The sequence below is a fragment of the Trachemys scripta genome, chromosome 9 (assembly GCF_013100865.1).
Source record: "Trachemys scripta elegans isolate TJP31775 chromosome 9, CAS_Tse_1.0, whole genome shotgun sequence".
Taxonomy (NCBI): domain Eukaryota; kingdom Metazoa; phylum Chordata; order Testudines; family Emydidae; genus Trachemys; species Trachemys scripta.
Window position 1 is genome coordinate 99,920,536 of NC_048306.1, and position 27,460 is coordinate 99,947,995.

At 45.4% G+C, this 27,460-nt stretch overlaps 1 protein-coding gene across 6 annotated transcripts in view; it reads left to right on the forward strand.

Annotated features, from left to right (window-relative positions):
- Window positions 1-27,460, forward strand: part of LPP (LIM domain containing preferred translocation partner in lipoma) — a 444,446-nt gene that overhangs the window by 117,085 nt on the left and 299,901 nt on the right. For 5 of the 6 annotated variants that reach the window (XM_034781639.1, XM_034781636.1, XM_034781637.1 and 2 more), the window contains one exon: window positions 25,867-25,930. The exons of the other annotated variant lie outside the window; for it this stretch is intronic. The gene's annotated coding sequence lies outside the window, so the exon portion shown is untranslated. The remainder of the gene's footprint in view (window positions 1-25,866; window positions 25,931-27,460) is intronic. 6 annotated transcript variants of the gene reach the window in all.

A 27,460-nucleotide genomic window follows, 5' to 3' on the forward strand; every position in this document is an offset into this window, starting at 1 on the left:
TTGGGCAGGGTAAGCCGTACCTCTGCCATTTTTAATTTCCATGATTGTGGTCGTACTGGCTTTTCCTGCGTTCACTTAGACATCTCTGGTGTCTACCATTATGTAACTTCTCCCGCACGGGGGAAGGAGCGTGGCCTGCCTTGTGAAGGATTATACACCCGCCAGATCCTGTTCAGGACATAACTCTCACTCCGTTTGCTTAGGCTTTAAGGAGCCTTTCAAACACTGGCTAACCCCAGCATGGCTTGTGTAGATTGGCTAACAGCCACGTCTTCCTTGTGCAAGGGGCATCAAGGAGTTTAAACACATGTGACTTGACTTGCTTGAATAAATTTTGCTGCAGCCAGCCTGGATGACTAGGTAATGCACCATTATGCCATCTAGGGTAACCGGATAGCAAATGTGAAAAATCAGGACGGGGGTGGGGGGTAATAGGAGCCTCTATAAGAAAAAGACCCCAAAATTGGGACTGTCCCTATAAAATCGGGACATCCGGTCACCCTAATGCCATCGGCGCTAAGTTAATGCCAAAAGGGGCATGGCAATTTTTTGACCATGAAGAACATTTGTGTGCAGAGTAAAAGCCTGATTCAGAGATATGCTGAACATGAAAGTACTTGGGAATTGCAGGGTCTCCGCACAGCTCAGGGTCAGGCCTGAAGGGTGATGAGACTGCTTGCTTCAGGGTCTAAGCTAATTGTGTGCAGGCATTGGGAGGGAACATTTCACACACGTGCTCACGCTCCATGTAAATCATTGGGCTAAATGCTTCCACTCCCTGAAACATCAGGCATATTGGTCACCGCTGAGATAGGCCGGTGGTCTGAGCTGATATAACGACTCCTGTTCCTAAGTGATAGCTGAGAATCGGTCTGATATTCCCAGTATATATGGGGGGAAGGGGACTTGAACCCAGCTCACTGCTTAAGCCATGAATTCAGTCGGGAGGACCTGGCTGAATGACCTACCCTTTTTCTTTTGAAAAATAACCAACGCAGATATTCCTATTTTGTTTTTTCTGATGCACTGTTGGAATGAAACGGGTGCTGTGGTAGAAGACTGCATCTTATTTCCCCATCCCAGGGGATTTCTGAAAGATCTGCTCTAGGAATTCTGTGGGGAAAGTTCTGTGGCCTGCGTTATGCAGGAGGCCAGACCAGATGATCACAGTGGTCCCTTCTGGCTTTGGAATCGACCAATCTATGAAACCTCAAATGAATTCAGCGCAACGCAATTCTCTGCGAGCCGAAAAGGAGCAGCAGCCCTGGACTTTGGGGGTAGATCGTGTGACTAAAGGGTGTCTGTCACTAGAGCATCTCTGAAGCAGCAGGGAGAGGGCAGTTCATCTGTCAAAGCGCGATTGGTAGAGTCACTTGGCTTGGTAATAGGAGCATAGGAATTGCCACGCCCATTTGTTTAGTAAGACATCCTGCCTCTGACAGCGGCTGGTTGCTTTGGAAGTCAGAGCATGAAACCCTGCTGTAGCAGTGATGGGATAACCAACCCCCAGGGAAAGTTTCCTCCTAACCTCCATTAGTAAGAGGTTGAATCTTGCTCTGAAGCAGGAACATTTATCTCTCTCTCTTCCAAAAAAATTTTTTTTTTTTTTTTAAATATTTAATCTGTTCACACTGGGTAGATCAACAGCGATGCATAAACAGGGTTTAAAAAATGTATTTGTGTTATATAGCTCTAGGAGCCCCAGTTATGGAACAAGATTAATGGATCGTTGTGCTAGGGGCTGTACAAATAGAACAAAAAGGCTGTCCCCCAAAGCATACAATCTCAGTAAGTGTGTGCTGCCATTGGTTTTTATGTACGTGTATATAAAGACACACTAGCAGAACCACTAACAGGAATCAGATCTTTTGGGAACGTGTGTTGCATTAGTGAATTTACCCACTGGACTGGATCCAAGTTAGTGGCGAGCACTTTGGCGTTCATTAAGGGTCTGTGCAAAGTAATAGAATCTTGTTATGAAAATTGGTCTAATTTTGAGATTGGGCAGAGTGAGAAAAGCAGACATTTTACTGTAAACTGTAGGTAGATAACAACAGAAACTCAAATATTAGAAGAAACTGGGTATCGTGCAACCACACACTTTCACATCACTAAAATAAGAGCCGTGATCGTATAGAAACATGAATCTCTCTGCAAACCACAGAAAGTAAAAGGGAGCTTCTCTTTCATTATTGATATAATTGCTTTTTTTCTTGATGTGAGACTAGATACCAAATGTTCTTGAACACACACACAAAGGACCAGGACTTTGGTAACTTTATGGGCCAGAAAGAGAGGCTATTTAAAGCGATGGGTTAGCACGGCCTGCCTAATGCACCGAATTGTGCCTCTGATATTGAGCATGTTACAATTCCAGTGAGCATTTTTCAAAGGCAGGTGCGGTATCTTACAGCAGCTATTTCAGAACATTTCTAGCACTGGAGAGTAAGGCCCATGTTTGCAAATGACTAGTGAGTTTTGGTGTTTCTGTTTTAGGATGCCCACTTGGAGACACCTTGTAAGAGGGCCTGATGTTCAGAAAATCCTGAGCACCTACCCTCTGAAAATCAGGCTTTTTAAGGTGTGTTGGGCTGGGCATCCAAAAATACGATGTTTTCAGAATTGCTAGTCACTGATGAACATCCTTTGCCTACTTTTTGAGTGTTTACCGTTTGGTAGATTTACAGTCATTTAGACCTTTTTAGGGCCAAATTTTCCAAGAAGCCTCCTCATTTGGGCCTAGAAAACATCCCATGATTTGTGGACGCAACCCCCTGTGTTTGTACATCCCACCAAGCTTTTGTAAGCGCAGCGTCCCTGGTCCTACAATCAGATCAGCATGAGTGGACACCTGACAAGTTCAAAGAACCTGAATGTATTAGTGAGGCATGATTTTCCTTTGCAGAAGCCATGCTGGTTAGTCCCTGTCCTACCACGGTCACCTCAGTGTTTTGTAATTGTACCTCAGTTGCTATTTCAACCAGTTTATCTGGCATGGCTGCCACTCCTTGGGCTCTTATCCCATCATCCCAGTCGGGCTCAGGAGGCTCTGGGGTCAGGCAGAATGACTGTTACCTCCAGGGAGCTGCCACCCACCATGAGCTCGTCTCCAGGCAGTATCCTGGATCATCTCTGCTTAGTCAGACCCCTGCTCCCATCACAGAGCTGTGATTCCTTGGATCATAGACAGCACCTTCTTTTAAAAATAGGTGCAGTATTTGCTTACCTTCCTCCCCTGCCCCAGGTCTACGATTTTAATACAAGATTGTATGTTTTATTAGCAGCTAAGCCACTTAATTCTTAACCTCCTTCAGAACTTTTAGGTGTGCAGCATCTGGGCTTGGTGACTGAGCATTCCTTAATTTACCAGTTTGTAGAGGCGTCTTTTAAACAAACACACACCTTAGTGCTTCGCTTGTGAGCTCCAAGGGGTGATCACTTTTCCGCCTTATCTGTGTGAAAAGCACCTAGCACATTACAGCCTCTGCCATCCATAATTAAGAAGGTGGGATCCAGTGTTTAGAACAGCAGAGCGTCAGAATTCCTAAGTTCAGTGCTCGGTTCTGCGACTGCTTTTACTGCGTGGCCTTGGACAAATTATTGAACCTCTCTGTCCCTCAGTTTCTCCTTCAAATAAGTGGGTGTAAAATTACTAGTGCCCTGGGATTTGAAGGGACGTGAAGCTGAAACGTTTGCAAAGGATTTTGGGATTCTCGGCTAGAAGTGAAAGTGTTGTTTTTCCTTTGAGTGGGCAGCTTGTCCTAAAGACCCAAGAGAAGGAAAGATGGAGACAACCTTTAATAACATGTTTTTGAAGCAGTTCACTTCTGTTAAGAACTATTTTTGCTACTTAATGGCGCTTGCACTTCAGAATGGTCTAGAGATTTGCAGAAAAGGTCACTTCCAAGAGTAACTAATAATAATAGGAGGGAAATTTCTCTTGATAAAGCTGTGGCTTTTGCTTATGACACCTCAATGATTCCTTTGATGTGAGGAATCTTTGGCTGAATTCCCCCAGCAATTCACTTTACCTTTAAATCATGTTCAGCTAATTGTAACTTTCCTGTTTATTGATTTGTTGAAGCTCCTTGAAAAGATTTAATTCATTTTATTGGAGCCAGGATGAGGGGAGACTCCAACTGGCATGAGCATGCCTATATGGTGGAAGGGAGGTCAGTTCCATAGGGAAATGGCTTGATCGCAGTTGTCCAAATCAATATATTGCAGCACATGTTCCTTTTAAGGAAATTTTCCCTTGAATTGTCATGCAGTCCCAAGGCACCAAAGGCCTCGAATGAGCCCAGACAAAATCCAGCCTCTCAAATGCTGGGGACGTGTCGGCTTTGTGTCTCCATTGCTGGCACTCTGGGAGAGGGAGGCTGGCTTTTATTTTAGGGAGCTCAGACCCAAACTGTCTGCAGTGTGTTCGGAATGGCTGCACCGTAGGATTTGATGTGGTGAGAAAGTGAAATAAGTTTTTCAGGGAGGCTTTATCAGCGGCGCAAGGGGAAAAAAAAAAAAAAAGAAGGGTGATTTTTCTTTCATTGTCTCCCCTCAGCATTTCCTCACAGCTCATAAATCTATCTCTTAATAGTCAACATCTTGATAACATTCATTTGCCATTTCAAAGAAACCAGGAACACATTCCAAACAAGTGGACAGGCTCTGAATTCTATTCGGGGAAGAAGCAAAGGTTTAGCATGGGAAATTTGCTGATAATTTAATCAGGGCTCCTTCCTTAAAGGATTTGCCACTTGTTATTGGCATGGCAGTATCACCTGGAGTCGGACAATAATCGATTTAAAAGACAGTCACTAGCCCCAAAGAGCTGACAATTTCGGCTAGTGGATGGGGAGAGGGAGGGGACATGAATAAACAAAACTGCAGGCATGTTTCCCTGTAGATTAGCTGTGCATGCAGCATAGTTTGCTAGTAACTGGCGGTTATCTATAAGCATCCTGATAGAATAGGTTTAAAAGGTCGCAGTCGGGTGGCTGAAGTCGTTTTGTGACCAGTACTTTAATTTCAGTTCTACTCTGTTTTGATCAAACTGTTGCCCCCCCAAGGAGTCCACAAAGAGGCACCTTTTAAAGGGGGACGTTTCAATAGCGTTAAAGAGTAACACCTTGCACTTGCAGAAGTGCCTCTCATAAGCACTGTGTCTAGTGGTTAAATATTCCTGTTCCCTTTTCATGAATGGATGGGCTGAGCCACAGAGAGGATAAATGATTTCCCCAACGTTACATGCCAAGACAGCGGCTGAACTAGGAACAGAACCCAGGAGTCCTGACTCCCAGTTCCCTGTTCTAATCACTGAACTGTGCGTGATTAAAGATTGCCTTCCCCATCCCAGAAATATTCGGGTTGTTCAGTCCTTCGCCTGTGTAGCACTTTCTCCAACCTTCAGAGTCAGAGTTGGGTGACTAACAAAAGATATAGATGTAGATCCTCTGTAGATGGATGACTCAGAACACAACTCTGTGTATTTATTGTTCGTTGCCTGTTTGCCCGCCCTATGAAATGACATTCTGAATTGTATTACTCAAAGTAGCGCACAGTTTCCATTTTCAAATATAAAGAGCTAGCCAAATCCCAGATTAATGATTCCTAAATTCCCTTGCAGGTTCCATTTATTGTCGTGCTTCCCTGCTTCCTGTCCCAAACTGTTGTGCTGTTAAACAGCTGCTGTGCAGCAACCCAGAGACGGTTACTCCTCTGTGGTAGGGTGAAATGATTCTTGCCTCTGAGAGTTTGTAAAGCACTTTGCGATCCACGGGGATGCAAAGCTTTGTTTGCCTGCACTGGCGTTTTTTCACAGTGCTTCAACTTTCAGTGCTTCTCTTAGCTATGCCTGTTTGCATTAGATCTCAGAAAAACATCACTTGTACACTGTTTTGTTTGCTCGCCAGAAGAGCGATTTGTATTCAAATGAATATGTTTTATTGTGGTAGAACTTCCCCATCACTATGCACTAATGAGAAAAGGGAGATTGAGACATTAGCTGAACAAGATTATTATTCCCCTTCTGACTTTAGAGGCTTTCAGGTTGGATTTTGGGAAAGGCAGGAGATTTTAAGCACTTAATGTTGTAGGAAAAGTCTAAAATCAATCATTTTAGGAACAAGGGTATTGCCAGACTGGGTCAGATAATGCGTCCTTCTAGCCCAGGGGTCTGCAACCTTTCAGAAGTGGTGTGTCGAGTCTTCATTTATTCACTCTGATTTAAGGTTTTGCGTGCCAGTATTACATTTTAACATTTTTAGAAGGTCTCTTTCTATGTCTATGATATATAACTAAACTATTGTTGTATGTAAAGTAAATAAGGTTTTTTAAATGTTTAAGAAGCTTCATTTAAAATGACATTAAAATGCAGAGCCCCCCGGACCGGTGGCCGGGACCCAGGCAGTGTGAGTGCGACTGAAAATCAGCTCGCGTGCCATAGTTTGCCTACCCCGATCTAGCCCATTATTCTGTCTTTGACATTGTTGAGCACCGGGCACTTCAGAGAAAGGCACAAGAACTTTTGCTGTGAAATATGAGGCTTTGTAGTCCTTCCAAAGCTTTTTAAAATCCTTCTTAATATAGTTATATAGTTTCTCATTACCCGTGTAAATGTCCATTCCTTTTGTGAATCCTGCTACGCTCTTGGCCTCAATTGTATCTTGTGGCAATGAGTCCCGTAGGCCAATTGTACATTGTGTGAAAAAGTACCTTTGCTGTAGATTTAGCAACCAGATACCAATTTCTAATGAGAATGCTTCATTTTCTTCAGAGTAATTGGCTATTACCCTCCGGAGATTATCATACCATGTACGTTTCTGTTGCCATTATTAAGAAGTTATGGTGGCTGATCCTGTCCAAACTTGTTCAAAAACAGAAAGATGTGGATGTCAAAATTCCAGCTGTGGGGTTATTTTAACAAATAAAGGCCCACTCATCTTAAAGTTGCTGCCTGTTCTTAAGAAAATAAGTGTCGAGACCTACAAGGGAAATGTACTAAAGGCACAGAAACTTTGGATGCTTGTTGCTATGTAACCTGCATTGTAGGATGTGTGCTCTTTGGAACTGGTAACGGTGGTGTCTCATGTACTGATTTACAAAACTGGATTTAATTTTGCTTTTGAAGATGGTACCTTGTCTGTTGCTCTGCTTAAAGGGGCAGGAGCAAGAATCAAGTCCCCCTGGTTTGGGGTGACCTGGAGTACTAATGCTGTACAAATGGAATCCTTGACCGATTTTAAGTTGTTTTTCTCTCTCTAGGTCTTCCAAGTTGAACTTAATCATGTGAGAAGATCTGGGGAAACTAGAGAAAACCATCTTTCCTTTCTCCCTTCTTCCCCAGGGGTTTGGTGGAACTAGTTTAATGTTTGTAAAACACTTTGAGAACCTCAGATGTGGGGATATACATTCATATAAGCAGAGAGGTTGAGAATTTCAAAGCAGTGCAGAGGAGCTAGCCACGCAACATCCATTAATTTTAATGGAAGCTGTGTGGCCAATTCCCCTGCATTGCTTTGAACATTTCAACCACAATATTAATAATATAAATCACTCTGTCTCTGTGGTGACTGAAGAATTCTTCTTTTCTGATGCTGTAATTAGAGTCGTATATAAATATCTTCAAGCAGAAGAGTGGAGTCGCTGTAAGAAGCCTTAATAACTGAATGTAGATTTGCTCACCTACAAATATACAGTGGCGGCTTTGCGAACTTTGGAGATGGGTTGTTGCCATAACTCTTTGATTTAGCTTGTTGGGAGAAGTTTGGAACTGGGATTACAAAACCTCACTACTGTTGGCATAGGACTCCTATTGTGCCATCAGTAACACCCACTAGTGTATGCGCGTGTCTACAGAAGGATGTAGGTGACCGGCCTTCGAGTGATCGTTCATTGTAGCAAGTGCAGGTATTTCAGTACATTAGTTTCCATTTCAGGGATTGCAGAATCCATCGCCATCTTGCCTCCATCACCATAGTAGCTGATCACCTCATGATCTTTAACATATTTATCCTCACAATACCCCTCTTAGGTAGGGAAGTGCCATTATACCCGTTTTACAGATGGGGGACTGAGACATAGAGAGTATAAGTGACTTGTATAAGGCCACTCAGGGAGTCTGTAGCAGAAGTAAGACTTTGAACCCTGATCTTCCAAGTCTCCTGTAGCACCCTAACCATTGGTCTGTCCTTCCTCCCTTACAGAATATTTTCTGTACAGGTCACTGTCTTTATCCAGCTGGTACATGGAGAATGGGATGAGGTATTGCTGTAATAATGTGATCAACCTCACGCTTGTCTTTGTCCCTCGTTCCGTGCCGCCTCCTATGCTTGGTGCAATTTGTCTTCCTCTTGGTTGCCAGTACTCTATCTCTCCTCATTCACACCCATCCTTTCAGCCCATTTCTTCTGTGAAACCTTCTCGTGGTAATCTACCAAACAGAGAAATTCAGATAGGACCTCTTTGGGGTTTGCCCTTTCTAGTCAGCTGGTCTTTTTTTTCTTTGCTCTCTTAATTGTATTTGTCTAATTTAGGGCTGTAACTCAGGCAAAGGGCTGTTCACTTCAATAGGTGTAAGGACTTGTAAATTGTAGGCCTCTTGTGGCAGTGACCATATTGTCTTCTGCATGCTTTATGGCACCTTGTGCTCAGACAGGGCTTTGTGCAGTAATAGAATCAATGCATGCAACAGGGTATAGATCTAGCCATGTGTTAAATCAAAGCACTGACAAAGAACAAAGAGAAGCTGCCAGTGCCCATAACCAGCGTTGCCTCCAGGAAATTAGATTGTGCGCTTCCTGCCTGCCTGACATAGCATGGGATCTTGTGAGTGAGTGGTGTGCGAGTGTGGGAATTTAGGGCGGTTCTCATACAGGGATGTAAAGGAGCCCCCAGAGGCAGAAGAATAAATGCTCGGTTCTTGGTCCAAGAAAGAGGAAAACAAAGCACTGTAGATTTGTTGCAACCTGTATAGCCTGCAAATATTTTTTTTTTCTTTACCAAATGCCATTGTCACACACACAATTCTGATGCTGAAGGGAAAGGTACAGCAAAATGGGAGAGAAGGCTGCTTGCAGGAGAGCTGTGCACTGGACCAATCACATATGTCTCTTTGTCCTTGCAGTATTCATTTATCTGCAGGTTTTTGGGTTTGGACCCTGTGATAGGGGATGCTAGATACATCTGTCTAGTTCAGGACGGAGCACATGTTCTGATAAGGCATGCTACTTACGATGTCTGAAATTAGCCCTTTAAATAGCACACTCAACATCTTAGTAATGTACTGAATATACCTTGATAAGAAACAGTCTGACTGAAGCATGAATTTATCATAGTGGATCTGCTATGACTCATCAGGAAACTGAAAGCCTGGAGAAAAGACCCACCCCCAGTTAGTACTTTTGATGAGACAGAAATTAGTCTTAAATGGAAAGAAATCGAATTGCCCTGTGATGGTCTCTAAAAGGTCCCAAACATGAGCTAATATCTAAATGTTTGTCTTCATGCTTACTGAACAGTCCAGCTAACCTAACTCCTGTCAGATGAAATGAACAATGCTTCCACCTACACGCATTTAGGTGAGATAGGATAAAGGTGAGTTGGCAGACCGCGTGCGGTGAGAGGGCATTTTGTTGGATAATGGCTGCAGGCTGCAAATACTGTTCCGTCGTAGTCTGTCTTGGCCTACTCCATGCAAATGTGCAAATATATGTAGCTCCTCCAGCATATAATACTTTTAATCCTGAGTGCGCTTCATGAATGATAAGTAAGCAATGCTGGCAGCACCGCTTTGAGGTAGGAAGGCAAGCGTTTGTGATCCCTGTTTTACAAACTGGGAACCCGCCGTGAAGGGACCCTAGTGGAAATCAGTGTCATTGCTTGAGGTTTCTAATTCTAAATAGGGCAAGCAGCCCTACTTTGGCAGGGAGGTGATGCAAATGCTCTAATGGGCCTTCTCCATCACAGACCTCTTTGATTAGAACTCAAGAGTCCTGGGTTTCCAGTCCTGTTTTCATCACAGCCCTCCCTCGTACTTTGCTTATGTGGAGAACAGGTCCTGACTGGAACATGAGCGACGAGGCTTTTGCTTGGCTCTAGTAATCAGGCTTGTGTGCTATGGGTGTTGTTATGAGGGATTTTACAGACATCGTTAGGGTTTTCTGCTGTATGTTTGTTTTACATTACGGCCTGTAGAACAGGGACTGCACCTGAACAACTTAACCACTTGTGCTACCTGGCAGTAGGCTCTGACCTCTGCATAGCCTCGAGGAATTCTGCCAGAGCCGGCCTCTGACTGCCATGATTTGGGACCGTTTATTTAAAGACGGCATTCCCTTGAGGTACCATCCGTGTGTTAATTGTTATGAACAGAATCTTTGCAGGTTTCCTTTTAGCTTATAGTGCAGACCTTTTACATTGGACTAGAACCATGTTCCTGTAGTCGAGTGGTTCCCCATCGCTAGTACGTAGGTGGTTGCTGATGTGTTATGCTTTTATGACTGTTAACCCTGGTTCCTGCTTCCTACCTTCATGATGAGTCACTCTGTCAGTTACCGGTGACCATTGGTGCCTCCTCTGCTTCAGTGACATGCACTGTAATCAGCAGTGGAACCTGCCTTGATGTGACCTCTGGTCTCAGAGGTGCAAAAGTAACCCAAGTTCTGTTGTGACTTAAGCCACGTGCAAAGGGAGTTGAAGGAACTAGCTTGCAGAGTTGTAACCGCCTGCCACAATCCACAGTAGTGTGGAAAAGAATGTTGGCACATCTGCTGAAGATACGTTCTGTTGCCGAGAGAGCTCGGGAATGCGTTGCTGGACACTTTTATGCCCTAAAAACCTCTTTGATTTATTGAGCGAAGATAATAATTATCTGTCTGTTTTTGGGGCCGTGCTTCAAATGCCGATGTTGGGAAGAGGGGTAGGGAAAACAGTTACCAAATACCTGTTTGAAAACAAAGCCCTAAGTAATGTAACTTGACGGTTTTATGGTAGTCTCCGGTGAAGTCACAGCAGTGCTGCATGCTTAGCAAAATTAACCGTTCCGACTCCAGAAATATCAAATAAAAATGTGCAAAGCATCCTTTGATCTCAATCAAATGAATCCATTGGTGTCAAGGGAGAGGAATCATCCTGGTGAATTATCTCAAGAGGACATGTGCTTTGTTAGAACAGAATCTGTAGTTGTCCCAAACCCATAGCTGGGAGAGCTTATTGGCTTACGCCAAGATTTTCAAAGCTGGCAGCTAATCCATATTTTGGCACCTGTGTGATTTTCAGAAGTGCTGAGCAGCATCTCCTCTCACTGAAGTCAATGGGAACTGTGAAGTGTTCTTCATTATTAAAAGTTAATCAGGTCCGTAAATATGGATTTTGGAGCCTAATGTTAGGCTCCTAGTTTTTGAAATCTCAACTTCAGTTAAGGCTAGAGGGTAAAATGTTCAAAGAAGCCAAAGTCACATTTTCAAAAGAGATGTAGGTCCAGATTTTTACATGTTGCTCCTTAAAGGTATCTAGGTTTTGCAATACCTGACTTGGGAGCCTAAGTCTCATTGGCTTTCATTGATGTTTAGAAACCTAAACACCTGGCACTGGCCACTGTCGGTAGACAGGATACTGGACTAGATGCACCTTTAGTCTGACCCAGTGCAGCCGTTCTTATGTTCTTATGTTCTTATGCCCAAGTCACTTTTGAAAATGAGACTTGAATATTTACTTTTCGCCCAGGTGCTTTGATGTCTGAGGTTACTGTGATGCTGGCAAACCAGGTGCCAGCTCATGTCAAGGCCCCCCTGTCTCAACTGAACACTGACAGATACATGGTTGGAATCAGGCTGGCTCACCCGTGTGTTAGCACTGTTGAAATGGGTATTAGAGTTCTAAAAATGTGCTTGGTGTTTAGATTTTATTGAATGCTTGTAAATTGCTGCATGTGTTAATCTCACTTACAATATGTGTATCCCATGTTGTAAGGTGGTTAATATTAATTTGCACTGGAAGGGCACGTCTTCCCTAGCAACGTTAAAGCACTGGCCGCAGCAGTGCTATAGAAAAACCACCTCCACGAGGGGACTCGCTACCAGCACTGCAACTTGCAGCGCTCAGGGGATTGTTTTTTCACACCCCGAGCGAGAAAGTTTCAGCGCTGTAAAGTGCCGGTGTAGACAAGCCTAAGCCTCAGTAGCTGTAGAAATCACCAGACATTAATTCGTGTGAAATGCGGGCCTACAACAGAAGGTGTTATCTCCTGCCCCACAGAGAAGGCCCGTCAACACCAGAGGAACTGTTGTGGAACATCAAAGAGGACAAAGGACTTTGCTGATTGCTCCCTCTCCCGGAGGTGCTGGGACAATTTGTACGGCAGGGGGCGCTGAGAGCCGTTGAACCAAACTGTAAACCCTGTACATAATGGAATCCACTTCAAGTCAGGGGGTGCTGCGGCACCCCCAGTTCCAGCACCTATGCCCCCTTCCGCCCCTCCCCCCAAGAGGAGACGTACAAATGAATACGTCCCATCAGCTGAGCTGGCAGCTCAGAGGGGGGGGGGAAAGGGAATAAAAATCCCTTGCGTATTATATAAACTACTAGTATCTTTTGAAAGTTAAGACTGTAACTGATTTGTGCGTGTATGTTTACCTGCTGTAACCTTCTAAAAAAACTCTTCCTTCCTTTCCCTGGTTAATACATCTTTAAATAGTTTCTTATCGGATTGGCTCCAAGCGTTGTCTTTGGTGTGAGATCTAAGGTGGGGTAAGTGATTGGTCCCCTTTGGGACTGGGAGTAACCTGAATATTAGGGATGTAAATAGCGTTTAAAAAAAATAAACGTTTAAACCATTACAATTTTACTGGTTAAATGTTTAACTGTTAGACTCCACTGCTGCCCTGCGTGCCCGGGGTCCCAACTGCCACCCTGTGTGACGGCTGCTGGGACCCCGGGCGTGGGTGAGGACGGCTGCCGGGACCCCGGGTGTTGGGGGGAGGGGGGACGGCTGCTGGGACCTTGGGCGCAGGGGGGGACGGCTGCCAGGACCACGGGCCTGGGGCGGGGGGAATGGCAGTGGAGTCCCGCAGCAGAGTTTAAACATTAACCTGAATACCTTACCGACAAGACTGATGCTTATTGGTTAACTGGTTAATACTTTACACCCCTACTGAATATTGATGTGATTTTTGGTGTAAGGGACCATCCATCACAAAGGCAAGCTTGCCTAGACTGGAGTACCCAAGGGGACGGTCTGTGACTCCGTGGTGTTAGGCCCAAAGACTTTACACTTGACACTTGGGTGGGTGAAATCTAAGTATAGAGCTCAGCCAATTTGGGATTTGTGCCTTCTCTCTTAATGGTCTGCCCTGAGGTTAGTACTCATGCTCTTGACCCACTGCAGGACAGCTTGACAGTTGCATCTCTCACAAATCCATCCAATACCCCTTCGGTGCTAGCCTTGCTGGCGTGTTCGCTGTCCCATGGCCAGAGTGCTTTAGGAAGCAGTAAGTTAGCTCCTGGCAGTGAAGTGACTATGTTGGGAAATGTGGAGTCATTCTATGCTGCCAAACAGCTCCTCTGCAGCGCTGGGGTCGGATAACTTGCTTATATTGACAAAAGGGCCGGTTGGGAAAAAAAAAAATCCAAGTTTTGATGACAGTTTTGCAAACTTTGAAATTTTGCTTCAAAAACAGTGGGGGAGATTATAGATTTTTTTTCAGCGAATGTTCTCCAACCATCTCTCATTAAGAGGGATTTTTTTTTTTTTTGGCGTTGCTCCATTGTGGGTGCTATTCAAGACCCATGTCTTATGACATGGGAAATGCAACCCAGTTAGAGCTACTATACAGTGGATGCAAAACTGGAAGTGGTTGGAAAACCGTTCCCAGAGAGTAGTTATCAGTGGTTCACAGTCATGCTGGAAGAACATAACGAGTGGGGTCCCACAGGAATCAGTTCTGGGTCCGGTTCTGTTCAATATCTTTATCAATGATTTAGATAATGGCATAGAGAATACACTTATAAAGTTTGTGGATGTTACCAAGCTGGGAGGGGTTGCAAGTGCTCTGGAGGACAGGATTAAAATTCAAAATGATCTGAACAAACTGGAGAAATGGTCTGAGGTAAATAGGATGAAATTCAATGAGAACAAATGCAGAGTTCTCCAGTTAGGAAGGAACAATCAATTGCACACATACAAAATGGGAAATGACTCCCTAGGAGGGAGTACTGCGGAAAGGGATCTGGGAGTCACAGTGGATGACAAGCTAAATATGAGTCAACAATGTAACACTGTTGTAAAAAAAGTGAACATCATTCTGGGATGTATTAGCAGGAGTGTTGTAAGCAAGACACAAGAAGTAATTCTTTCACTTTACTCCACTCGATTAGGCCTCAACTGGAGTATTGTGTCCAGTTCTGGATGCCACATTTCAGGAAAGATGTGGACAAATTGGAGAAAGTCCAGAGAAGAGAAACCAAAATGATTAAAGGTCTAGAAAACATGACCTACGAGGGAAGATTGAAAAAAAAATTGTTTTGCTTAGTCTGGAGAAGAGAAGACAGAGGAAGGACATAATAGTTTTCGAGTACATAAAAGGTTGTTACAAGGAGGAGGGAGAAGAATTCTTCTTCTTAACCTCTGAGGACAGGACAAGAAGCAATGGGCTTGAATTGCATCAAGGGCGGTTTAGGTTGGACATTAGGAAAAACTTCCTAACTGTCAGGGTGGTTAAGCACTGGAATAAATTGCCTAGGGAGGTTGTGGAATCACCATCTCTGGAGATTTTTTAAGAGCAGGTTGAACAAACACCTGTCAGGGATGGTCTAGATAATACTTAGTCCTGCCCTGAGTGCAGGGGACTGGACTAAATGACCTCTCAAGGTCCCTTCCAGTCCTATGATTTATAACAACAACATCTGACACTGGGTGCACAGAAATTTTGCCTACGTAAACGATTAAGGCTGTTTGGGGCATGACGCTGGAGGGAATGGGAGGTTTTGTTCAAAGAATGTCAATGGCGTTTCAGACTAATTGGAAACCTGATCACTAATTATCATCGACAATCATCAGATTAACATCGAGTGTCTCCCGTTGCCTTCTGTGTCCAGATGAAACTCAGGCATTCTCTCAGCCAGTGATGCTTTCCGTTAGGTAAGGAGGATGAACAAGAATTGATCATAGGTGGATGGATGAGATTTCTAGGAGGGAAGGGCCTGAAACTTACTGCTAAAGAAGTCAAGTTTTAGGTCTTTCTGAGATTTTATATAAAGGAAATAAAATCTGAAACCTTCTAGCTGGGACCGCACAGTGGAGTCAGCATTTTTGGAGTCATTGCTCAAAAAAGCAGCACTTCCGACACCTCCCCTCCCACCCAACACCCACAGCTGAACTTTCATCGCTGCAAAATTGTTTCTGGAGTTCTGTGCGTTGAGAGCAGAATCTGCATGTGCTGCTGTGTGTCCCGCCTTCGACCTTTGCCAGATCTTCTTCTCTGGGCAAGGGGAAGTGGCCCTGTTCAACTGTTGAGTGGGCAGGCTCTGTGACATTCATGGGGCTAGAGGTCTGGCTCCTCCTTTTCCCCCCCAGTCTCTTGTAAGCTGGAGGCAGCCCCCAGTGCTGCACGGCTAAACGTTGGAGCAGCCGTGCCACGCAGCCATAGCCTGGTGACACAGGAGTGGCTGCAGTTTGTGAACAGGTGATCTGAGGGGGTCAATGTACAGAGTAGCTGGGCTGGGGTGGCACCATGCTTCCAAGGCATTCGCACGTACAGTCGGTGTCACAGACTTTTAGGGCGGCAGGGCTCACTTGTGCTCAGGCGTGTACCCCCTTGGGAATTCCCCACAGGAGTTTATTCCAGTCATGCCCCTACCTGTCAGGCATAATTGTTGGCAGGGGAGAGCTTGTTGATTGGCTGTAGTCCTGCAGCCTTAAGAGTCCACCTGCCCTGTTGAATGACACTGAGATCCTGTGAAAGGGACACCACTTTCCTGCAGGGACAGGTGGAACATTCTGGCTCCGGGACTGTGTGAGCCCCTTTGAAAGTGGGTGCAAACCGCACCAACACCTAGAATTGCAGACACAGAAGCCAGGTGGTTCTCTTGTTAATCTACTTGATTTCTTTGCTGTCTGTCATTTACAAATCTAACCGGAGGGCGACCCAGCAGGGTAGAAAGTGCATATCTAGTCAATACTTGGGCCACCATACTTGCTGTCACGCTAAAGCACCGTAATGTGTCTGTTATAGACCTAAACCCAGACAGGATCCGCAGGGCAAAATGGGAGAAAGCAAAGAGGAGAATGTGAGTGTGTAAGGAATGTGATTGTGAAAACTTGGCAAATATCTGTGGTATGTGGCTCTTTCATGTGTGACCTTTCCCAGCTATGCGTCTAGCTGTCATAAATACTTACAATGGCCCTTTTTACCGCAGCATGTAAGCGTCTCACAGTCTTGATCCTGGCAGCACCCCTGTGAGGTAGGGCTGTGCTATGATCCCATTGTACAGATGGAGGACTGAGGCCAGAGACTAGGGGGTATGTCTACACTGCAAAAAACCAACCAACCAACCAACCAAAACCCCACGGCAGCGAGTCTTAGACCCTCCTCAGGCTGTGGGGCTAAAAAGAGCAGTGTAGATGTTCCTGCTTGAGCTCTGGCTCTGAAACCTGGCAAGGGAGGTGGGGCTTTTTTTTTTGCAGGGTAGACATACCCTGAGTGATTTGTCCATCACAGGGAATCTGGGCGGAGTTAGGAATTGAACCCTGTTCTCCCATGTCCTAGGCTGGAAAACATGACCTAGGAGAGAAGACTGAAAAAATTGGGTTTGTTTAGTCTGGAGAAGAGAGGACTGCGGGGAAGCTTGGGGAATGACAACAGTTTTCAAGTTTCAGAGTAGCAGCTGTGTTAGTCTGTATCCGCAAAAAGAACAGGAGTACTTGTGGCACCTTAGAGACTAACACATTTATTAGTTAGTGGCTGTAGCCCACTAAAGCTTATGCTTTAATAAATTTGTTAGTCTCTAAGGTGCCACAAGTACTCCTGTTCTTTTAACAGTTTTCAAGTATATAAAAGGTTGTTACAACAAGGAGAAAAATTGTTCTCCTTAACCTCTGAGGATAGGACAAGAAGCAATGGGCTTAAATTGCAGCAAGAGCAGTTTAGGTTGGACATTAGGAAACCCACCCCCACTCAAGTTTTGTTCAACATCTTTATGAATGATCTGGATGATGGGATGGATTGCACCCTCAGCAAGTTCACAGATGACAGTAAGCTGCGCCGTGAGGTAGATACAGACACTCCCCAACTTACGCAAGTGTTCCTTTCTAGAACGCCTTGCATACATCACATTTTGCATAAGTCGGGAACTTATACCCCACAATTACGCCCCCCCCCCCCCCCCCCCCCCCAAAGCCTACAGAGCTTATGGAACTTTTCCTGTAAATCCAGATTTGCATAAATCGGGTTTGCGTAACCCGGGGAGCATCTGTATGCTGGAGGGTAAGGATAGGGTCCAGAGTGACCTAGACAAATTGGAGGATTGGGCCCAAAAGAAACCTGATGAGCTTCAACAAGGACAAGTGCAGAGTCCTGCACTTAGGACAGACGAATCCCATGCACTGCTACAGACTAGGGACCGACTGGCTAAACAGCAGTTCTGCAGAAAAGGACCTGGGGATTACAGTGGATGAGAAGCTGGATATGAGTCAGCAGTGTGCCCTTGTTGCCAAGAAGGCCAACGGCATATTGGGCTGTATTAGTAGGAGCATTGCCAGCTGATTGAGGGAAGTGATTATTCCCTTCTATTCAGCACTGGTGAGACCACATCTGGAGTATTGCATCCAGTTTTGGGCCCCCCACTACAGAAAGGATGTGGACAAATTGGAGAGAGTCCAGCAGAGGGCAACGAAAATGATGGGGGGCTGGATCACATGACTTATGGGGAGCGGCTGAGGGAACTGGGCTTCTTTAGTCTGCAGAAGAGAAGAGTGAGGGGGGGATTTGATAACAGCCTTCAACTCCCTGAAGGGGGGTTCCAAAGAGGATGGATCTAGACTGTTCTCAGTGGTGGCAGATGACAGAACAAAGAGTAATGGTCTCAAGTTGCAGTGGGGGAGGTTTAGGTTGGATATTAGGAAACACTTTTTCACTAGGAGGGTGATGAAGCACTGGAATGGGTTACCTAGGGAGGTGGTGGAATCTCCATCCTTAGAGGTTTTTAAGGCCCGGCTTGACAAAGCCCTGGCTGGGATGATTTAGATGGTGTTGGACAGGGGTTGGACTAGATGACCTGCTGAAGTCTCTTCCAACCCTAATCTTCTATGGTTTGAAGTTTCACCTCACGTAAAAACTACTTGCTTACAAAATCAGGCATAAAACCACAAAAGTGTCACAGCACACTGTTACTGAAAAATTGCTTGCTTTCTCATTTTTGCCATATAATTATAAATCAATTGGAATACAAATATTGTACTTACATTTCAGTGTATAGTATATAGAGCAGTAGAAACAAGTCATTGCATGACATTTTAGTTTGTACTGACTTTGCTAGTGGTTTTTATGGGGCCTGTTGTAAAACTAGGCCAATCTCTAGATGAGTTGATGTACCCCCTGGAAGACCTCTGTGTACCCCCAGGGGTACGTGTAACCCTGGTTGAGAACCACAGGACTAGATGACCTCTCAAGGTCCCTTACAGTCCTATGATTCTGAGATCATTTTATCCATCACTTCCATGGACACCCACATGATGGTTTTTGCCATTGTAGAATGATGCTTTTGGCCACCAGATTGGGAGCACATGCTGGGTGAGGATAGAGCCAAAGCTTGATTCCCTGGCATCGAACGTCTGAGAAGATTTAGCCCCCGATGCCTGTTGTGTCTGAGATCCCAAAAAGAGTCTCTCGCGTTTTTCCTCAAGTTTAGTTTTGCAGCAGGGGTTGTCACAGTAACAAGATCGTCTCCCATCTGCTCCTCATGTGGCAACACGCGCTTCACTAAAATATTTTTTTATTACGGGCTTAGCCAGCGGTAACCATGGTGATTAGACTTATCACGCAGCATTTTTCTTCCAAGTCAGTTTGAAATGCTGACAATTAAATAGATACAGAACGCTTTAGAGATCCATCAGTCTCTTTGTTGTCTTGACAACCGGGAGTATATTTAGAAATGTAACAAGTACATGGAGTTCAATTGCACTTTTGCTAAGTCGTAGCTTTGTAGCTTGAGAATTGAAGACGTGGCTTGTAGGTCCAAGTGCTCTGGGGGCTGTGCTCTTGCTGGACTCCCTGGCAAAATCCTGCTGTAAAGGGACTCCTCAGATTCAGTAGAAAGAGGGATGAGGCCCGCCTCGTCCGCATGCTGGCATTGAGCTAGCAATCATGGTGGAGAGGCCGCGTGCTGCAGTGCTAGGGCATAGGACAGTGAGTCAGGAGATCTGGGGTCTGTTCCCAGCTCTGCTACCGACCTACTGGGTGACCTTGGCCAAATCACTTCCCCCTCCCTCTGCCTCAGTTTCCCCTGTCTGTCTTAACTATCCACGTAGCAGGAGAGCTTAGGGAGTCTGTACAGACCAATCTCACTCGGGGCCTCTGGGCACTGCTGTGATACAAACCGATAACCTGTACGGCCTCCATCACCGTAATATCTGTGGTGGGATCTGAGGCAGGACTGGACATGGGTGAGTATTTGTTGCAATATGTCTCTTTAGGTCAGTTTCTCCTCCCACACAAAGCAGAACTGCATAGCGCTTTGCTCCCTTGTGTTGACTGCAGCTTAGTTCAGGGCGTGAATTCTGTCCCTAGGCCACATTGCCATACTCAGATTTTTAGAGAAACTGTGCTAAGGATTGGGTAGAGTTTTGAGTTACGATGACCATAGCCTTGTGAGGTGTGACCAAAGCATAGATGTACTCAAGACGAAACATGCATGTAGGCGAGCCGGGCTTCAGCCTAGCATCTTCAGCATTATAGCGAAGATCTCTTAGAGTTTTAGCTCCAGGGGCAACTCTGTTAGCCAGCAACAGTGGTAGGTGGTTAATCACTTGGAGAAGCATGACAATAATTGTCCCCCCTGTAATAATGATGATGATTCCTCTTATCCCCTTTCCAGCCGATCGACACTGAATTCACCCACTCCTCTGTTTTGAACCCAGCTGGAATTAATACAGTACCTCTTCACTTAAAGTCGTCCCGGTTAACGTTGCTGATCAATTAGAGAACATGCTTGTTTAAAGTTGTGCAATGCTCCCTTATAATGTCGTTTGTCCGCCGTTTGCAGGAAGAGCAGCCCGTTGGAGCTAGTGGTGGGGCTTTGGAACCAGGGTGCACTGGCAGCCCCCCTATCAGCTCCTCACTCCCCAAAGTTCCCTGTACAGCAGCCGCCCAGCAGGCTAGCAATTGCCGGCAGTTCAGCTGTCGCTCCCCCCACTGCCATGTGCTGCTCCTGCCCTCTGCCTTGGAGCTGCTACTGGGAGCCTCCAGCTTGCTGTGCGGGGGCGGGGGGGGGAGAAGAGGGGTGCTGATGTCAGGGTGTCCCCCTCCCTCCTGCACCCCGCTTACCCCATCTCCATAGAGCAGGGTGGGGGGGGGGACATGACAGGGCTCAGGATGGAGGGAGCTTGCTGGCAGCAGCTGCTGTCTCAACTTGCTGATCTACTTTAAAAGGCAATGTACTTAGAGTGGGGTCAGCGTACTTAAAGGGGCAATGCGCATCTCTCTCACACACACCCTGTGTGTGTCTGTCTCTCTCTGCCATGCTGTCTCCCCTCTCTCCATTTTTGCTGCCTTGTAGAGTGTGAGGCTATATTAACAACGTATTAACCCTTGAGGGCTCAGCCAAGTGCTAGTTCATCATTTAGCAGTAAGGCATTCCCTGGGAAATATCCCACCCTGTTTCACCCTCTGACTCCACCACCTCAACCAAGCTTCACAATCATCATTGCTGTGTACAGTATTCAATTGTTTGTTTAAAACTTATACTCTGTGTGTGTGTGTGTGTGTGTGTGTGTATATATATATAGAGAGAGAGAGAGAGAGTCTGGCGAAAAAAAATTCCCTGAAACCTAACCCCACTCCTCTCCCCCATTTACATGAATTCTTATGTGGAAATTGGATTCGCTTAACATCGTTTCGCTTAAAGTCGCATTTTTCAGGAACATAACTACAATGTTAAGCGAGGAGTTACTGTACGTCGAGCAAAACATTTGAGGCTTTCTCCATTGTGTGCATAGCAAAGAGAACGGGCTTTTCTGGGCTTGTGAGTGTGTGCCTCAATACAAAGCTCTGGTCTGCACAGACCAATGGGACTTGGAGTTCCACAGAACACAAAGGGAGGCAAATGGAACTTAGCTGCTAGCAGGATACTGATCTTGCCCCCAATACAGCAGATGGATTGCTGTGCAACAAAGATCTGTGTGCAGTGGTCTGCAATGCATCCAACATCGGGATCTGAAAATACCCCCTCCTTCGTTAAAATATTTCCTGGTAAAGCCTCTTCATTCAAGGCAAAAAGACTTGCAAGCAAAATAAATCCAAACCCAAAGAATCCAATTAATTTGCATGCAATCAGCGAGGGTGTCAAATGATCCCTTGTGTTGACGATACTCCTGGCAAATGCTGATATGCAAGGAAATTAAAATCAGACAGAAAAATGGCTCAAATACTTACCCCCCCCCACTATTTTATTGACTGAAATCAGAATGCTCACTGACGTAAAGGGGAATTTGTGCTGCCCATAGTTGTCCTTTTCCAAGGCTTTCTCTCACAACGTGCACACGCATGTCAAGGAGCGCTTCCGTTGCAATGTGAGCTGGTTGGCCCATTTTAATTTTCTGGTGTGTCAGCCCCAGGATACTGTGGGAGCGGCTTCATGTGAGGAGGCGGGGCCTAGATGTGCACCTTTGAATGGTCTGATGTAATGCGTGTTTTTCAGTGTAACATGCCTAGAATATTTCACCTTGGTCATGAGGAGCAGGCTGGTTAGAAAGGTGACAGTCCTCTTGGTGATCAAATGTCTTCCTTTGGGGATGAAGGATGAGCATGAGGCCTGGAACTCTAGACCTGGGCTCAGTTGCTAGCTCCGCTACAGACTCCCTGCGTGACCTTGGACAAGTCACTTAACCTCTCTGTTTCCCAGATAGGGATTGGTAAAATGAGGTTAATAGTACCTCCCTGCTTCACAATGGTATGGTCATCATGAGCTTATTAATGTTTGTGAAGCTGCGGAGATGATATGGCGATGGGGATCGGAAAAGTATGGCGATAGACTGATATTTAAATTGTATCCAGTGGTTATTGAGAAAAATGGACAAGAAAATACTAGGGGCCGGGGGAAGTAAGTATATATAGCCATTTAATGAGGTATAAGAGGAGGAGAGGATGGAATGTATATTTTTTTCAGTTTACTTGTCTCAAGACTACATCTCTTATTAACTTTCTATGTATTCAGCTTTGCCCGAGAGGTTTCCCTGCTCTCTTCTAACTGTGCCATTTCTCCTTGGCCTAAAACCATAGCATAGCATCACGTTAATATCATCTCTCTCGAGATGCTGTCTTGCATTTGCATGGGGATGAAGTCAGCTAATCTAAAATGACTTTTTGATGTCTAAAACCCGTGGTCTTATGATCCTAATCCATTGTTCAATATCCACACCCTGTCATTTCCGTTCTTTCCATATTTGTGCAAGAGTAAGTGTTTAAAATCTTGGCCTACTGGCCCAATAACAGTTTGACGAATTAAATTCTGGCCTGTCTCATTTTCCCCTGCAGCATCATTTGGGTACAGAGTTCTTCATTTTCCCTGTCTTTAAAATTGTTTTGTATTGTTGCTGTGTGCTGTTAAACAAGTATATCAGTCTACTCTACAAGTGGTTGCATTTTGCCAATGGGTGAAGGCCTCTTTACTCATAATCTGTAAAGTTTTTGAAGATCCTATATAAAATGTTTAAACTAATCCGAATTTGGCTTCCTTTTCCCATCTGTTTTGTCTGACTTGGGTTTTAAACCAATCTCTTTACCATAGTATCGGAGTGCCTTTCTCCTCCCCCGGTCCCTTTTTCTGCAGCCTTTGTCCATTCCCAACCCAAAACAATCCTTGGTGAATAATACCTCAGGCCTCTGAAAAGAACAACTATTATCTTCTTGCCCAGCAGGCACTCACAACTCGGTTTTATGTTTTGTGTTCTCTTTGCCGCCCGCACCACGTTGCAGGGCTCTCCCTTCAGCCAGTTCACAGATGTAAAGCTGGAAGCACAACTGCACGTCCACACAAATCTGGTGAAATATTAACATGTGTTCAAAGCTATTGGGCTTTTATTTTTAAATACAAACACAGCCCAAAGATGTTGGTGAATCTTCAAGCATGATTTAAATAAATTATCCAAACTAAGATGGCAAAGATGCTGGTCTTCGGTAGAAGATATTTAGCTGGGGGGAGGGGGTGGGCTGAGTTGAAAATTTTGGAGATATCTCATCTCCTAGAACTGGAAGGGACCTTGAAAGGTCATCAAGTCCAGCCCCCTGCCTTCACTAGCAGGACCAAGTACTGATTTTGCCCCAGATCCCCAAGTGGCCCCCTCAAGGATTGAACTCACCACCCTGGGTTTAGCAGGCCAATGCTCAAACCACTGAGCTATCCCTCCCCCCAATAGTCCAGTTGATAATCCAGATCCTCAGTTAGGCTGATTTAGACCAACTTCATCAACTTCAGTAGAGCGACATCAGTTGACTCCAGTTTAGTCTCAGGCCAGTGCATCCAGATGCAGTTCTAAACTTCTGCCGCGTTCAGGGTTGTTTTGATTTGGTCCAGTGCAGAGATGAGGCCAGCAATGAAGTTCAGCACTAGATCCACGCTCTCCGAAGTTTTAGGATCTGGGCTTTTGATTTGGGCGACTCTCTCTCCTTTTTTCAAACCCCTCTAAAAGACTCCTTTGATTAGGACTAATAATGACAATGCAGTTTATCCTCCAAAACTTTCCAAAGACAGGCTGGGGAAATGGACATGTGCATTTGTATAATTTGCTGCCCGTGCCAGTGGATTTTTGCTTAACTCCGTTGGCTATTCATGCTTAAATTGTAGCTCTGAAGTTTTCACTTTACTTTCACTTTCCAGCCGAGAAGACGCAACGCTACTGACACAGAGCAGTAAGCTTGTAAACCTGTGAGGACTTGAATTTCCTTTCTCCAAAAACAGATGCGTACAGTACAGCACACATGAGACGAGGCCTGGTGCTTACTAGCCCTGCTGTGTGCGGTATGAATGATTCATCATGCGTTGGTTTTTGGTCGCATTCGGGGCATTAGCTTAGAGCAGTCTCGATATGTAAGCAAGAATGAGCCTTTGAAGTCTCCAGTCTGCATGCTACATCAAATGGTGAGCAGACAATGTAACAGGCACAGAAAAGTCCTCTGCATTCATTTCCCCAATAAAAACAAAAAAACAACCAACCTGTGAGCACATGCTGCCTCCTCTGCAGTTGTTATGTTTATCTGCTTCTCTGCTGTTACTTAATCTGGGTTTATAGTGTCTTTAAAATGTGAATGTACATTTTTTGCTCATGAGATAAATCCTGAGCAAGCTGCCTCCATGCATTATGTTCTTCAGTCCCGACCTGATGCAACCAACTGCTGTTTTAGTTGTTTTCACACCCTTTCCTCCCTTGCTCATGGTGAACCTCATTCTGGGTGGCCCCCTGTGCCGTTCCAATCTGGGGGCTCTTCTGAGCAAAGACATATATGCCAATTGTCTAGTGGTTCTATGGACTGTGAGCAGATACTGGCTTAAGAACTTTGTGGGCATCTTGTCTTAGTCATCTTCATTTCTGGCTCAAGGGTTGTGAGGAGAAACTCCAGTAAAGGCATCTCTACTTCTGACTTTGTAGAGAATTTGAACCCAGATCTTGAGACGTGAAAGGCCCTGGAGGCCTGCATCAATCCATGTTAAATGGGGTCATGTCCTACTGGTACCGTGTTAGATCCCAGTCACCCTTTTGCTGCATGATGTTGGTCTCTGGATATCCACTTATCCTTGCACGTCAGCAAATGTATTGGCGAGAGATGGCTTGGAGAAATGAAGCGCTGTTGTTGCATTTATGCAAAACCTTTCACCGGTATCAAGTTGTTCTGGAGAAGAAGATAACAAGTAAAGTTCTCAACAGGGCAGCCCGAAAAACACGGAAAGCACAGAGGCTAGCTGGGTGTGGAGGGTGGTCAACAGGCTACCAGCATCTAAGACCACTGGATGAAAAAACAGTTCATATTTGTGGTAACTTCGTCTGTCATGGCTGGTGGCTGTTCAGTGACCTGTGTGAAACGAGTTAGATCTCAATTTTAGTTCTTGTTGGTGTCCCTGTGGCAAACGTACCACCACACGTGGTAGTAGCTGATGGTTCTAGAAGGGAAGCTAAGGGCTAGATGGAGAAACAACAGCTTTTTTGTCTTGTTCTCTTCCCCCACTGCCTCCCCACCTGAAGGGAGTCCCCTCCAGCTCAGGGAGAGGACGCATGTTAAGGGTTGTGGGCAAAAGGCCGTCTGTTTGGGAGTTAGAGAGGACTTTGTTAACCAAGCCACTGCCTTTCACCATCTCTAAATCGATTTAAAACAAATAGCTTCTCTCTCAAATAAACCCCATCTTACTCTAGCACCAGTTCAGATTTAATCTCTCCAGAGAGAGGGTGAAAAGCCCTTATGTGGGGGAAAAAAAGGGACAGACGGACATAGGACTTATAGTAAGGGAAAGGGCTTGCTCTGTGATCATTAGAGAAGGTCTGAGGGCTTATTAGCCCATTTGTTTTTTTTGCTGAAGCGATGTATCCAACTTGATCTACTTATGGCAGTTATGAAGTTCAAGGGCTTGATTCTAATTTGGAAACATCTTTATCTGCTTCCTCTACAGAGACCCTTCAGCGTTCCTGTAAGTACGTCTCATCCTGGGCTTGGAGGGCGCCTCCTGACTTGAGGTGAGAGGGGAATGGGGTCCCTATGTTTGGTAAACTGCTCATTTTAGGATTTACGTGGGGATCTAGAGACCTGAGTTGCTGGCTGCTGTGGTCACCCCAGCACCCTCCGAGTTGTATCCAGATTGGCTTAAGTCTCACATATCTTCAGTGTGCGGCAGTAAAGAAAAGAGCGCGTCTCAATCATTAGAAGGACCTAAATAGAAATCTATATATGCTGCTGAGGTAGTTGGGTCATTCTTCAGGATCACACATTCTTTTAAAGTGACTGAAGGTATTTAGCAGGAACCCAAAGCTCGGCCTGAGAAACAGTTCTGAACCTTCAGCAACGGCCCCTCGTCGAATGATCTGACGCACCCCTTAGTTTGCTCTTCGCTTCTGTCCCAAGGTAGGATCATTAAATCCTAGTGAAGAGGCTCCGTCAGGTAAGAACGTTTGAAAGGGAACATTGTCAAAGTAGGTCCATTCTCAGTCCTTAATCAACCGTGACAGCATCCCAGGGGGAAAACGAGAGGTTTGCTCTTGAGTCATGGTAATTGGCATAGAACAAGGCATGGGTAAGCCATGCTAAAACTGGGAACGGAGGAATATAGATTCATAGCTGGTAGGTTTGGCATAGCAATTTCTGTCCCACGACAAGCAAGAGCTGTTTGCCACCGATAGACGGGTGATGAAAAGGGAGGTAAAGTGCAGCCGTGAGAGGCTGGTGTCCAGTTAGTTTTCCCCAAGGAAAAAAATGCATAATGTCGACATGCAGGCGCGTGGGCCTTCTTTTACCTGGTGATGTTTAAGCGCCTTCGACATTACTATGTGGCTTGTGTGTATGAGAGGGGCCAGAGAACTAACATCTGTAGCTTTTCATGCTAAGAGCGATCAGCGTACATGATATAGGGTGTATGTCGATGGCCTGTATTGGGCAAGAAAGAATTCCCTTCCTCACCCTCCCATGCCCACATAGACCAAGGGCATGATTATTGTGGTGCGTTAGGGGGTTGTGTCCGCCTTCGTTTGTAGTATCAGTTGCTGGTTGCTGCTCCAGGCATGGCAGCAGATTAGATAGCCGCACGGTCAGAGCTATGATGGCAGGTTAGTGGACTGAATGGCCAATGGTCGGAGCCAATATAGCTACTTCCATGTTGCTGTGCTATTCAGTGGCATGAGAGCCGTGGTCCTGCTGTGTCGCCGCTCACCACGCGTTACAGCACTGAGGGTTTCCGGAGGTGCGGCGGACGGGCTGGAACTCCCTGTGTGGGCGTATATCCAACCGAGGGAGTATCCGAGAGCGTGTTCTTCAGAACGCTGATCTCTCCAGCTGTGGCAGCATCCTGGGGTGGCAGGCGGTCGCACTGCAGAGAGCCTAAGAAAACATACCTGGAAATACCGTCAGGGTTTCAAAGCAGCAGCCAGTGTGTGCGGTTTCCTTTCCTCCGTTCCGTCGCCGTCACCGAGCCAGCTTTCATCTTACACTTTCACTCCTTCTTCCTCATCCTTCCTCCCCCTTCCTTTCTTTTGCTGGTGGCCTGTAAATTATGG